This window comes from Zingiber officinale, chromosome 6A (genome assembly GCF_018446385.1).
Source record: "Zingiber officinale cultivar Zhangliang chromosome 6A, Zo_v1.1, whole genome shotgun sequence".
Taxonomy (NCBI): domain Eukaryota; kingdom Viridiplantae; phylum Streptophyta; class Magnoliopsida; order Zingiberales; family Zingiberaceae; genus Zingiber; species Zingiber officinale.
This window is the reverse complement of record NC_055997.1, coordinates 496193-509372: the sequence shown is the minus strand read 5'-3', so window position 1 is coordinate 509372 and position 13180 is coordinate 496193.

The following is a 13180-nucleotide window of genomic DNA, read 5'->3' as shown; positions in this document are numbered from 1 at the left end:
TTGATGATTGCGCTCGTTACTCTTGGATCTATCTTATGAAACACAAGTCTGATTATCTTACAATTTTTAATAACTTTAGAGCTCTTGTGAAAACTCAACATTATAGTGTCATAAAGTATTTTCATTGTGATTTTGGGGGTGAATACACTTCGAATCAATTTTTACATTTACTTGCTTCTGATGATATTTTTCATCAAACCTCGTGTACAGATACTCCTAAACAAAATGGCGTAGCTGAACGAAAACATAGACATCTTGTTGAAACAACCCGTTCATTTTTATTGTCTGTTAGTGTTCCTAGTGCCTTTTGGGGGGAAGCAATCTTTACTGCTGCTCATGTCATTAATAGAATTCCAACCTCACTCAATTCAGGTTTGTCACCTTTTGAAAAATTGTATGGGTATGCTCCTGTCTATTCCTCTTTGCGTGTTTTTGGTTGTACTTACTTTGTCCTTCGTCTACATGCAGAGCATAATAAGTTAGCATCTCGGTCTGCTCTTTGTGTCTTTCTGGATTATGATGTTAGTCAAAAAGGATATCGTTGCTTTGATCCTATTAGTCAAAAATTGTATGTCTCTCGTCATATTGTGTTTCTTGAACATATTTCATTCTTTTCTAGTTCGCATAATATGACAAAGTCAGATCTACTTTGCATTGATCCTTCAATACTAACACTGAGGAAGCTTCACCCACAGCTCCTACTGGTAGCTCAACTGAATCTGGTACTTTGGTTCCCGAGATATCCGCTCCACATGCTCCTCCTTCTGCCACCACCCAATCATCTCCTCATATTGCAGATGATCCTTCTATCCACCGTCGTCAATCCACTCATGTTCGTAAGTCTACTAAACTACCAGATTTTGCTTACTCTTATTATTCTCATTCTTTTGCTTCATTTATTCCATCTATTCATTGTCTTTCTAAGCTCGTATCCTATAGAGATGTTGTTTGTAACCCACTTTGGCAAAGTGCTATGGCTGAGAAACTAACTACTTTGCATCATAGTCATACATGAGATTTGGTCCCATTGCCACCAGGAAAGCATACCATTGGTTCTCGTTGGGTATATAAGATCAAAACTAAATCTGATGGATCAATCGAACGATACATAGCTCATCTTATTGCTAAAGGTTATTCTTAGGAGTATGACATAGATTGTGAGGAAACATTTGCTCCTGTTGCAAAAATGACAACTGTTCGTACTCTGATTGTTGTTGCTTCTGTTTGTCGATGGAGAATATCTCAGATGGATGTCCAAAATGTATTTCTAAATGGTGATCTTCATGAAGAAGTTTATATGACACCTCCTCCTGGTATTTCACACCAACCTGGTGAAGTTTGCAGGCTTCATAAAGTGCTTTATGGTCTCAAACAAGCACCTCGTGCTTGGTTTGAGAAATTATCTACAGTGATTACTTCGTTTGATTTTCATCCTAGTAATCATGATTCAGCATTGTTTGTCAGATGTATGAGTGCATGTCGTATTCTTTTATCATTATATGTTGATGACATGATTATTACTGGTGATGATTCTGATGGAATTGTTTCCTTAAAGTCTGAGTTGGCTCATTGTTTTGCTATGAAATACTTGAGTATACTACGCTACTTTTTGGGCATTGAGGTTGCTTATTCCCCGAAAGATTATCTTTTATCTCAGTCAAAGTATATATCTGATTTGTTTGAGCGTGCTCGTCTTACTGATAATAGGGTTGTTGATACTCCTATTGAGATTAATGCTTGATATTCTCCATCTAATTGCTCACCTTTGTCGGATCCTAGTTTGTACAAAACTATTGTTGGAAGCTTAGTTTATCTCACCGTGACTCGTCCAGATATTGCGTATGCTATTCATGTGGTTAGTCAATTTATCGCTGCACCAACTACAGTTCATTGGGTTGTTGTTCTTCGTATTCTTAAGTATCTTCGGGGCACTCAATTTCAAAGTCTTTTATTCCCTTCTACTTCATCTATTGAACTGCGTGCATACTCTGATGCAGATTGGACTGGTGATCCTACGGATCGCAAATCTACCAATGGCTTATGTATTTTTCTTGATGATTTCCTCATTTCTTGGAAGAGTAAAAAGCAAGATGTTATTTCCAGATCTTCCACGGAAGTTGAGTATCGTGTCATGGTCTCAACTACTTGTGAGATAGTTTGGTTACGTTGGTTGCTTGTCGATATGGGTATCTTTCTTCATCAACCTACTCTGTTATATTGTGATAATCAGAGTGCTATTCAAATTACGCGCAATTCAGTTTTTCATGAACGGGCGAAACATATTGAAATCGATTGTCGCATTACTCGTCATCATCTTCAAATTGGCACAATCACATTGCTTTTTATTCCTTCAAAACTACAGATTGTTGATATGTTTATCAAAGCTCATTCCGCTTCGAGCTTTCGATTTTTATCTAACAAACTCTCAAAGTTTCTGGTTGTAATATCATGAGTTTGAGGGGGGATGTTAGATTATATAATTTATATTATATAATCTATTAGAATTATTTGTTTATAGCCTTGAGGGTAATTTAGTATTTTACCTTTTCAGTTTAGGCTTTAGATTTAGTCTTTTACCTTTTCAATTTAAGATTTAGATTTTTTCTTATAATTAACTATATAAAAATCTTATACTCTTTATTTCTTAATCAATTTTGGATTCAATAATATGATTAATTTTTCCTTCTCTTAATTTCTATATCTAATTCTAAATAAAAATTATAAGTATAATCAAATCATTAATTCAATTTTTTTTTTAATTCTATCTCCTTTATATTTTATAATATTATTTTAATTCAAATATGATAAAGAAAAACACATGAGTAAGATGAATTTTATTTATCTCGCCTTGGAATGAACGAATTAGTTGTTGGTGTGGCTTAAATGAAAGAGCTCCCTCAATCTATTTTGGCAGAGTAACTCCTTACTTAGAGAATAGCTTTCTTTTTTTTAAAAAAAAAAATTAAATTAAAATAAAAGTTTAATTTAAAAAAATTAATAATTTTTTATTCAGATTTTTTATGTATTATAGTTTATTTTTAATTATTATGTTACTATAATTTATGAATTTAAATTTTAATTATATATATAAGAGGATCCATAATAGATGCTCTTGTTAACTTAAATGAGGGAGCTCTCTCATTTGACAGGAAGTGACTCTTTTAGGGAGTCGCTCCTTCTATTTTTTTTTAAAAAATATATATTTTATATTTTTAATTAAAGTATTTTTAAAATTTAAATTTAAAAATAAATAAATTTTTTTATTTAGGATTTTATTGAATGTAATGTAATTTATTTTTTAATTATTAATGTTATTGAATGTTTTTATGACTTTAAATTTTAATTATATATTAAGTAAAATATAATAAAACTGTGAGACACGTAAGGAAATTGTTAAAAGGTTTTTTTTAAATGGAAAAATAGGTAGGAGTTTTTATTTTTACATGGCGTGACATTGAGAGCTCCCATGACTGTAAATGTGTAAAAAAAAAATAATGAAAAATAGGAGATCCATGAAAAAAATTACTAAGAGATTTATTTTATAATGAAAAGATATACAAAGATTTTAAATTTGACGTAACGTTGATATTACACTGAGGAGCTTTTAAAGATCTCCTATGACTATAAGCGCCCAAGTCATCTCTCAAAATTAAAACACAAAATAATATTAATATTGTTTTTGATGAAGTGAAAATAAATTTAAAATTTATAACTAAAACTAAAATTTCATGACCATCAAAGACTAATAAATTAATAGATTTTATTATCATCTTCATTGTCATAGTAAAAGATATATTATCTCAATTAATTCCTTTGGGAGTATGATGATTAAGATATGGAATGTTACCATATTAAGTTATGGAGTCAAAATTTAATATGTTTGAACATGTTTTTTGTCATATCTTGGTCACTATACTAATGACTAGTAGTTATCCGTAATTTATCTCCTTCGTATTCGTCTAAAGATGAATCAATACTATAAAAAAGAAACAGGTTTATCGATAAAAATATCTGTCAGAGTTCCGTCAGTATATACATATATCGACGGATTGCCAACGGAATAACAACCGTCAGGAGAGGATTTGTCAAAAATAGATTTTCCGATGGATTACATGATTCTGTTGTAAATATTTTAACGACGGAATTATATTTCCGTAGTTAAAGTTGCCGGAAATACTATACCAGCAACTGGGTAACTTCCGACGGAAACACATTTTTCGTCGAAAAACAACAATCCTAAACTTAACCGGTTCACGGTTTTACCGACGAAATCAAGTGACTCCGTCAGTAACCTATAGAAATAATGACGGGATATAGTGTTTCCGTCGGTGTTTATTTTCGATAATAACTGATGAAATAGATATTCCATCAATATTCCGTCAGAAAACGAAAAAAAAATCACAGATTCGATTTGTTTACATGCTCTTCCCTATATACAATTTCTAAATATACAAAAACCATCACAGACGATTAATCCACATATACAAATAGATCAAATATAATCCACACACATACATCATATAACTGTTGGTGCAGTTTGCACTAATGGTCTAACTCAGATTTTAATGAATGATAAATAAGTTAAGTTAGGTATAATTGTGATCTAACCATTTTACCAAGTGTGCAGATAGGTCGACGGGTTGACCGGATATTTGGCGGGAAGTCTAGATAATCAACGGGCCAACAGGATATATAGCGAGAAGTCCAAATAGGTCGATGGATTGACCGGATATCTGGCAGGAAGTCCAGATAGATCGACAGGCTAACCAGATATCTGTCAAATTGGTAAGTAAAGGTAAGTCATTGGAGGAGAGTGACTAAGTGAGGGCGCGTCCCGGTTGAGGGGACAGTAGGCGTCGGTCCAGGTTAGGTTTATTTCAGATCCCTAAACTGAGACCTTAACTAGTTCCTAGTCCTGGGAAGACATGAATTAATTACTACTACTCATTATTATTGTACTGATATTTGTCTTGCAGGTCATTACTTGGTGTATTGGACTAACGTTATTTTACAGGACAAAGGAGTAAATTTACCTTCGGAGGAATAATATCCGAAGGTCGAAGGTGCTTTCAAGCAACTAAAGGCACCTTCGTACTGTTCATCAAAGGCGCCTTCCATGGCTATGGAAGGCGCCTTCCGTAGGATGAAATTTGGACGAAGTCGCGGATAGAGGCCGGACTTTCTCAATTGGAGGCACCTTCAATGGAAGGCGCCCCAATACCCTATATAAGGTAGTCTCGAGGAAGCTTCAATACAGAACACATATACGAGCTACTACGCATCCATTTGAGGTTCTGACTACTCCGGGCTCCTGCTATGACTCTGCTACGAAGTTACTGTGCCTAACGACTACTCTGAGAACTTCTGATCATGGTCAACAGACCGACATTGAAACATGAACAAGCTATTTAATTCCCTCAGTGTCAGTAAAATTTTTATTGTACTTAAATTCTGCAAATGGGAAGTGTAGTCTATTGCACTGCTTCGATCATCTTTGTACTCGATTCTCTCTTCCGGAGGTACCAGAAGAGGTTTTTAGTGGTTTACCCATCGATAGGTTCACGGACCTGGGTCTTGGAGTAGGAGTCACTGAAGGCTCCGAATCAATTAAAACCACCTATGTTTTCTTGTGTTATTCTTTTTAGTTTTCCGCTGTGTATACTTTGTTTTTAAAACGAAAAAAAAGATGAGTTTTCAAAAAACCACGTGATTCACCCCCCCCCTCTCACGTGTGTATCGATCCAACAAGTGGTATCGAAGATGGTACCATTTTGAATTGGTGCAACCACCAATATGATTATGTCCGGATTCTGAGTCTGATAAAGGCTGGATGAACTGTTGTTAGCGTTGACGGAGGGGCGACTGAGACACCTTTGTCATATGCGCCTATAAGAATGGATCCCCACGTGGTGCTGACGAATGACGATGACTGAGTCGGCGGTACTTGAACTCTGTGCACACTCAGACAAGCACACGGAACGTTAGAGGTCAGAAACTAAGGAAAAAGTCCCCGGAGCAGACCCTCCGATGCTCAAGTCAAGTACTTTTTCCCTAGAAGAATAGTGTACGAAGGAGAAAGAAAGTAGAAGACAAGTGAGAATGTGTGAGAGAGCGTATCTGCGCAAGAGAGAGGACCTCCCTTTTTATATGACAGTGCGTACCTTCTAGAGCCTGACGTCAGAGAATTTCAAGTGTCAGGACTTGTTGGGTGATGGAGGACATGTGGCATCCTCCTATAGACTAAAGGATGGTTCCATCCTCCTATAGGACACGTGACATTCGGCAGTTATTCTCTGACAGACGGTTATGATTCCCTAACCTTATTATCGTGTAGCACCTCCTGTCCCGACCTTCTGGCTCGATCGGGAATGAATAGGCCAGCTCATGCTGTTCTGTTGGGTATAATACCTCGCCTAAAGCTTGAGGAGCGGGGAGCTGTGGTGAGATCGTCCAGGAGCCGACCGAGATTTAGTTCACTGAGGAGAGAACCATGCCCGGATATAACCGAGTCGCGAGAACTCGACCAGTCAAATCCCGGTCAAATATTACTTCAACTACCCCCCCTATGTTTTAGACCAGGGTGTCTGATCTGGAGTCCTGGTTTGTGAAAACCCGACCAGGAACCATCTTGCTGACGTAATCCCACATTCCTACTTCTCCTTTACCTAACCGCAGACTGCCACGTCCTCTTAGCTTCTGACTATCACATCCTCTTAACTTCCGACTGTCACGTCCCCTTGACTTCTGATTGTCTGACTTTATCGGACCCCACCATTATGCACTGTATCACAAGTCTCCCCCTATATCTAGTCGAATGAGGCTCAGGTCTGACTAACTAGACTCAGGCTCTGGTTTCTTATTCCACCATAACATCCTTAAATGTTGCTTCTTTTCCCAGATCCTCGAATGTATAACCTGTTTAATCACCCAATCAACCTCGGGGGAAGGGGCTCACAAATCCTTCGAAGCTAACTTTTCATATCTTCCTCTTTAAAAGGGGTTGAGTCCCCTTACATCATTGTACTTTTCTTGTTGACTTCTCCTGACCATGGAATCTATCTCTAAGTATGATGAGGTGTCACCTCTATGCCAACAACTAGCACATTTGACTCAGCTATTTGCCCAAAAGGATATTGATTTAGTTGAGATAACGCAAGACAGGGATCTTCAGTCTTTTCTTCGCTGAGACATTGAGGAACTTTGGTTAGCCACCAAATCTCGGGTCTGGGTTGAAGTAGCGTTGAAGCAGAAAGCTTATGCGGATCTGGAGAGGCAAACTCAATTCCTGATTTATCTGAAAGAGAAACACGCCGCTTCCGTAGCCCTTCTTCAAGAAGAAAATCGGCTCAAAGATGAGACCATTGCTCAATAGCATCACATTATTCAGTCCACCAAAGCCGAGCTGATTCAGGCACGCTCTTACTTGAAGCAGGTAGGCCAAGCGGAACACCTTTGCTCAAGTTGTCGACCAGCTACTGACATTGGAACTGAAACCTGATTACTTAGATGTCCCTAATGTGGAAGTGAGATTTTGAGGGGTGTCTCTTGTAGTTCATTAAATAAATGCAAATCTAGTCGGGCTTCAGTCTTTGTTTCTTTTTTACTTTCTTCTCTGGCCCTTCTTTACTCTCAGACCCCGAGGGAGGTTAGTGAAGGCTTTGCTTGCTGATATCCTGCCCGAGAAGAAGGCTGACCCGTGAGTTACTAATCGCGGGAGTGTGCTTGTTTATAGTTCATGCTAAGGCGCAAAGGGTGAGAGTCGGAAATTCCGTTCGAGGGGTCATTGGTCGTGAGAGCAAGCTCACTTATAACTCATGCAGGGGCGAGAGTCTGGAATCCCAACTGAGAGGTCGTTAGTCGTGAGAGCAAGCTCACTTATAACTTGCACTGGGACGAGAGTCTGGAGGCGTGAGAGCATGCTTACTTATAACTCACACTGAGCGAGAGTCTGGAAGTGTGAGAGTAAGTTCACTTATAACTCGCACTGGGGTGAGAGTCTAGAAGCGTAAGAGTAAGATCACTTATAAATCGCATTGGGGCGAGAGTCTGGAATCCAGACCGAGAGGTCGTTGGTCATGAGATCATGCTCACTTATAACTCACATTGGGGCAAGAGTCTGGAAGTATGAGAGCATGCTCACTTATAACTCGCGTTGGGGTGAGGCGTGATAGTATGCTCACTTATAACTCGCATTGGGGCGAGAATCTAGAATCTTGACTGAGAGGTCGTTGGTCGTGAGAGCATGCTCACTTATAATTCACACTGGGGCGAGAGTCTGGAAGCATGAGAGCATACTCACTTATAACTCGTGCTTGGGTGAGAGTCTGGAGGCTTGAAAGCATGCTTACTTATAACTCGCGTTGTGGCGAGAGTCTGGAAGCGTAAGAGCATGCTCACTTATCGTGCTGGGGCGAGAGTCTCGAGGCATGAGAGCATGCTCACTTATAACTCGCGCTGGGGCAACAGTTTGGAATCCCAACCAAGAGGTCATTGGTCGTGAGAGCATGCTCACTTATAACTCGCACTGGGACGAGAGTCTGGAAGCATGAGAGCATGCTCACTTATAACTCGCGCTAGGACGAGAGTCTAGAGGCGTGAGAGCAAACTCATTTATAACTCGCACTAGGGCGAGAGTCTGGAGGTGTGAGAGCAAGCTCACTTATAACTCGCACTAGGATGAGAGTCTGGAATCTCGACCAAGAGGTTGTTGGTCGTGAGAGCATGCTCACTTATAACTCATACTGGGGCGAGAGTGTTGGATCGAGAAGCGCTAGAGGGGGGGTGAATAGTGCTCGCGGCTATTTCGTTCGATTATCGGAATCGTAAAACTATCGGAGTAATTAAAACACAGCAGAATAAAATAAAAAAACACAAACACAGAGGAATTTACTTCGTTCGGAGCCTAAGGCGACTCCTACTCGAAGGCCCGCGATCCTTGATCGCTTTCGGTGGGCAACAACTATAAGTTCAGAATAATTACAAACTGAAGTACAATAATTGACAAGAATTAATTATACCGACGACAATTAAGAAATGAAGATTCGGAGCTCCGGGTCGTCGGGTGGTTGTCGCAACACTTCGGAAGCAATACTTGAGCAGAACACAGCACGATGAAGCTTTTTCTTTCGTTGTCTTTTTGCTGCTGCTCGAACCCCTCTTATAAAGGGTGTTCAAGGCGCCTTAAACCCCTCCAAGGCCCCTCCAGGCTGGCCGCGTCACCCGCGTGGATTAGAACTGACCTGGTCGAACTCTATCTTGTTCAAGGCGCCTTCAACCTCTCTAAGGCGCCTTTATCAACTTGTTCAAGGTGCCTTCAGCCTCTCCAAGGCGCATTGAAGCTTGCTTCACAGCCAACTCAGGTTTTGCACCCGAGGCGCCTCCAAGCTCCATGGAGGCGCCTCAGACACTGTTCATCCGAGGTTAATCTTTACACTTTAGTCCCTGTAAGATACATTAATTCCAAATATACCCTGCAACACAAAGTTAGCACATAAAGCATAATAGAAATGATAATGACAGTCTCCAGACTGTCCGAGTCTGACTTCGAGTTTCCAACCGGAAACCCTAGGTCGACCCGACGCCTACTGTTCTCTCTGCGGGGAACGCATCCTCACCTACTCCACTCAGGAGATTTACCTGATGCCAGTCCGGTCCTCCAGACCGACTAGACTTTCCGCCTAGGGTTACCACCCCCTAGGACCTAGGGTTACCGCCCCCTAGGGTTTTTCTCCACCTAGGGTTACCACCCCCTAGGACCTAAGGTTGCCGCCCCTTAGGGTTTTCCTCCGCCTAGGGTTACCGCCCCCTAGGACCTAAGGTTGCCGCCCCTTAGGGTTTTCCTCCACTTAGGGTTACCGCCCCATAGGACCTAAGGTTGCCCCCCCCCCCTCCCTTAGGATTTTCCTTCACCTAGGGTTACCGCCCCCTAGGACCTAAGGTTACTCCCCCTTAGGATTTTTCTTCACCTAGGGTTACCACCCCCTAGGACCTAAGGTTACCCCCCCTTAGGATTTTCCCCTGCCTAACCGCAGTTAGGACTTTCCTAAAACCTTATTTAACCATGTTAGATAACAAGGAATCTTAACTTTGAATCCCTTTGCCATTATCAAAACTGAGGTTCGATCGTCGGATACTTACTGCACCAACAGAGAGTCTGGAATCCTGACCGAGAGGTTGTTGGTCATGAGAGCATGCTCACTTATAACTCGCACTGAGGCGAGAGTCTGGAAGCGTGAGAGCATGCTCATTTATAACTCGCACTAGGGTGAGAGTCTGAAGACGTGAGAGCATGCTCACTTATAACTTGCGCTGGGGCGAGAGTCTCGAGGCGTGAGAGCATACTCACTTATAACTCGCGCTGGGGCGAGAGTCTGGAATCCTGACCAAGATGTCGTTGGTCATGAGAGCATGCTCACTTATAACTCACACTAGGGTGAGAGTCTGGAATCCCGACCGGCCTGACCAGGAAGCAATCTTGAGACCTGACCAGGAAGCGATCTGGAAGTCTGACCAGGACTTGATCTGGAGACCTGACCGGGAATCGATCTAAAGGTTTGACCAGGAATTGATGATCTGGAGGCCTGACCAGGAAGCGATCTGGAGGTCTGACCAAGAGTGCCTTGAATGAGACACCTTTGTGACTTGAAGGGATTGTGCTCGGGGACTTAGCCTAATACTCCGGAGTCTCAAATCTATGACCCTACTGCAGTCGTGTCTGGACTTAAGGTGGAGGTGGCGATCTTGAAGAAAGCGAGCGCCTCCTGGGAACAGACCTTGGAGGATGCCTAGTCGAAGATCAGCTGTCTCTGAGATGATAAGAGCCGGCTTGAAGTTCTCTTGCAAACATCTGAGGCTAAGTGTCAAGAGACTCAATCAGAGCTAACTCAGCGATCTGTAGCTCTAGAGGACCTCAAGCTTACACATAAACAAGAGCTGGATCGTATAGCCCAGGAGCTGAATTCCCGGGACCTGCTTATTATGGATGAGAAATGGGATCTGGAGTCTCAGGCAACAGAGCTGGGTTCTTTGTAGGCAGAGCTATCTCAGGCTCAGTCTGCTTTATCGAGCTCCGTTATTACTTTAGAGACCTATAAGGCTAGGGAGAGCGACCATCTATAAGCGAGCCGAGATTAATATTTACATTCTTCAGAGTTCGACTCACAGATGGGTGTTCGCTTCGTCACATCCGTGGCCTATGGTGCGGTAGGGGCACTTCAATAACTTGAGGAGAAAGGGTATCTGTCCTCTACCCCTCCTGAAGATTTTCTGGATTATCATCGCATCCTCAGAGAGATGCCCGACGATGTATTCACAGAATTTAAATAATTTGTATATGAACATTATATTGTACTCTATTAATGTGCACTTATTGTACTGTTGTGACAATTTTATTTTTAGATGTTATGCCTTTTCCTTAGTCTTAACTTAGTAGAGCCTGAGCTGTTAACTCGAGCACGGGGGTCTGATTAGGTCTTAAAAAAGATTTATGAGTGTTCTGGACCTAGGTATCCCGACCTGGCATTTCATGCTCGACCGGTCATATCTTCCCAATCTCAAGTCTTACAAAGTACTAACTTAAATACGATAGGGCTGGAGGTAGTTAACACTCCAAGGATAGTCTAGCTTTCTACCCTGAGCGTCTTGAAGATAGTAGGCACTCGATGTTAACCTTTTGACAACTTTGTACGGACCGTCCCACTGTGGTGCCAATTTGGTTACCTCCTATACGGGCTTTGTCCTCTTCCACACTAAGTCCACTTCTCCAAAGAACTGGGGAATCGCCCTTCTATCATAGTTCTGACGCATCCTTTGCTGATATGCAATTAAGCGGGCAGTTGTCCCTTCATGAATTTCACTGATCATATCTAGCTCTGAAAGTCGCAGCTCAACATTTCCTTCGTCATATAACATTCTTCTGACTGATTGCACCCCTACCTCGATAGGCACCATAGCCTCATTGTCGTCGACCAAGTGGAATGGGGTGTGTCTTGTACTTTCTCGTGGAGTCATGTGGTATGCCCAAAGGATGCAGGGCAGCTCTGTTAGAATGTATACTAAAAGCCTAGCTTTTGGTATAAAACATTTATCTAGAAATAAGAATCACATTGGTCAAATGTCTACATTTGTGATAAATGTAGTTGTTCAATTAATTTATATTGTAGATAACATGGTGTGTGGTGTCACACACAGAAGATCATGTTATCAGTACCTTATAAATTATAAACAGTAGCTCACGACCAAGATGGAAAGGAACAAACCATTGGAAGGTCGTAGTGTAATTAGGTATTAGTTTATCTTAACTATATAATTACACTAGTACACTTAGAGTGTATTGAGTAGGACCATTTGAGGTCGTTCCTTTTATACTGACTTTATGAAGGAACAAAAACCTCAGTTATTATGGAAGTGTGTGCTCTTAATCCTAATATAATAACAAGCACATATATTTGATATTTATTTCTTTAATTTATCAATGGGTGAGATTTAGTTCGATAAATCAATAAGCCCGATAAGTTGGGAAATGATATCACTTATAGTGTGTGTTGTTGATTATAGAAGGAAACTGTGTCCTAGTAATCTAGGTTGAGAATGTCCCCAAGAGGAGCTCATAAGGATTGTCATGTTAAACCCTGCAGGTGGACTTAGTTCGACATGACAATGAAGTTGAGTGGTACTACTCTTGGAGCTAGATATTAATTAAGTGAGTTGTCAGTAACTTACTTAATTAGTGGACATTTGTTATCTTAAACACAGGGAGACTGACACACTCATAATAAGAAGGAGCCCAAAATGTAATTTGGGATTGGTGCGGTAGTTCAATAATAGTTCTTTAGTGGAATGAATTATTATTGATGAAATTAAGTTGTGTGTTTGGGGTGAACACGGGATACTTAATTTCATCGGGAGACCAAAACCAATTCCTCCTCTCGGTCCCTATCGTAGCCTCTTAATTATAGAGTACTATACTCACCTATACCCACCTTCTTACCCATCCCATAGGGGCCGGCCAAGCTAGCTTGGAGACCAAGCTAGGGCCGGCCAAAGTTTGGTTCATGGGTGCTTCAAGGTGGCCGGCCCTAGCTTGGGTTCAAGCTTGGTGTGGCCGGCCCAAATTAAAATAAAAGGTTTTTTATTTTTAAAATTTTTCTTATGTGGATAACATGATTTAAAAGAGAGTTTA